Below are 2,372 nucleotides of genomic sequence, written 5' to 3'. Positions count from 1 at the left end.
GGTGTCGATATATATCTAACATTTTAAACAGATAAGGCGACAATACAGTAAATGGAACTGTTACCAGATGGAGAGGGATATGGATTTCATACCAACATAATAATAATATTGATAATAATATTAGGCCAAAACATTCCCATGATTTTGACAGATAGAGAGTGGATGGTTGTTTATATATATATATATATATATATATATATATATATATATATATATATATATATATATATATATATATATATATATGTATATATATATATATATATATATATATATATATATATATATATATATATATATATATATATATATAAAGGTTAGCCGGAATTGCAAATATTTTCCAGTATCAGATAAAATGTCCTGCAGTGGACAATAAAGACCAAACTGTACAAATCTAGTGTCATGCATAAAATGAAAATGTTCTATAAAGTGAATAATCAATATCAAATAAGTCTACATTGATATCATTATGCATACACGTAGCGCATTCAGCCACACCCATACACAATAAGTACACCTTTGTGCTAATTTTTATTATCATAATTTTAAAAAAGATATTTAAAAAAAAGAAACTTTTAGAGCTAATAACTACAAATTAAGGCCGGTTGTCCATTCCTTATAAGACACCAAACCCATTACAATAAATCCTTTGGTGTCGTATCCACTTACTTGGTAATGGGAGTAGATTCCGGCCGGGTGAGGCCGATGCCACAGAGCCAAAATTGCCGTTCCATTCCGGTACCACATGATGAACCTCCCAGGTGCATTGGGTCCTGAAGGCAGTAGGGGGAGATTAACAAATGTAAGGTTTATAAACATGCATTAAAATACACACTTTTCCGTGTATATAGGATAAATAAAATAAACCCACGTTTTTGTTTTATGAAGAGGAAAGGAGACGGTCCCTTCGAAAGTAGAAAATTTATTCATTTCCTTTTCTTTACGTATATTACGTATAAACATAAACGCAAATGCGAGGACCAAAAAGTAAAAAAAGGCAAGGTCTGTAAATAAGTATTTGAATGCAGATTTGTGCACATTAATAAAAGAAAATTATATTATATCATAAATAAACCTTAAAAGCCGTAAATAGCTCATGAATGTTCACAAAACAAATGTAAATCATAAAAGAATAAGTTATTGAATGATTTTACATTACCTGATATTTCATGGGTCTCTGATAATTTCTCCAACTTTAAGATTTTAAAATTTTCAAGAAACTGGTTTTAAATTTAGGATATGAGTCTTTCATTATCACAAACTTTTAATTAAATTGTTTTTATTTATATATAAACCATATGTTTTGTTTATTTATTTGTTATCTTCGATGGGAAATATATTTTTCTTCAAAAATTTTATTTGAGCCACCTCTATATGAGCCAAGCTGACTCATTGTGATGGTTAATATCCTTCATTTTTTAATAATAAATAATAAATGATAAACAATAAATAATAAACAATAAAAAAACAAAGAGATAAGTAAATAATAAATTAATAACCAATAAATAACTAATAATGAATAACAAAAACAAGTAATAATAACTAATAACAATTAATAATAATAATACCAATAGCAGAGGATAAAGAGCATGATATATTAATAAGAGAATCTTCAGATATAAATGAATCCAGTAACCCATTGGATTAAGGAGGGAATTAGAGGGGCACTCAGTAGAGCACAGAGCTCCTCCGCCGCTGCTTATTTCTCGACCTTTTGCTTGACCTTGACCTTCAACATTAAGGTGTATTAATTGGCATGGATTTTCCGGCTCTCAAATATGCACCAAGTTTGAAGTCCCTGTGACATCAATGTCCAAACTTTTGGATGATTGTGTGAATTAAAAATTTTTCTTGACTGTACCCTTGACCTTCCAAAATATAATCATTTATAGCTATTTACACAACACTTAATCCCTGCAAGTTTCATTACTTTACCATTAGAATTGTGGCCAGGAAGCTGTTCACAAACAAACACACAAACTGTGGATGAAAACATAACCTTCCATCTTCGTTGGCGGAGGTAACCAGACTCAAGCAAGACGAGACGAGACGAGACTCACTGGTGGTGAAAAGGACTGTGATGTCACGAGTAACTCTAAAAGGAAAATAGAGTTCTTAGAAGAACTAACCCATATTGAAAAAATATATATATTAGATATATGTGAAACATGATATTCCCAAGAGATTGGCAGTGATGACCAGATAAAGGGTTTCCAAACTTATAGATCAGACAGAACAAATAAGAATCAAGGGGGAACCACAATATATAGAAGAGACATAAATCAAGGGAAAGTGTGAATTGATTGTGGTAAAATTTTAATTGAAAAAACTAGTGAATATTGTAGTTTACAGACCCCTAAATAATAATAGAA

At 30.1% G+C, this 2,372-nt stretch overlaps 1 long non-coding RNA gene across 2 annotated transcripts in view; it reads right to left on the bottom strand.

Annotated features, from left to right (window-relative positions):
* Positions 1 to 671: 671 nt before the first annotated feature.
* Positions 672 to 2,372, bottom strand: part of LOC137638241 (uncharacterized) — a 12,548-nt gene continuing 10,847 nt past the window's right edge. The window contains exons 3-4 of one of the 2 annotated variants that reach the window (XR_011043943.1): positions 1,936 to 2,372; positions 672 to 773 (exon numbers count right to left, since the gene is read on the bottom strand). The exon at positions 1,936 to 2,372 is cut by the window's right edge and continues 2,819 nt beyond it. This is a non-coding gene — a long non-coding RNA (uncharacterized lncRNA). The remainder of the gene's footprint in view (positions 774 to 1,935) is intronic. The other variant, XR_011043944.1, reaches the window with a different exon arrangement.

This window comes from Palaemon carinicauda, chromosome 3 (assembly GCF_036898095.1).
Source record: "Palaemon carinicauda isolate YSFRI2023 chromosome 3, ASM3689809v2, whole genome shotgun sequence".
Classification (NCBI taxonomy): Eukaryota; Metazoa; Arthropoda; class Malacostraca; order Decapoda; family Palaemonidae; genus Palaemon; species Palaemon carinicauda.
The sequence above is the reverse complement of the archived record's forward strand: the minus strand, read 5'-3'. Positions and strand labels throughout refer to the sequence as shown.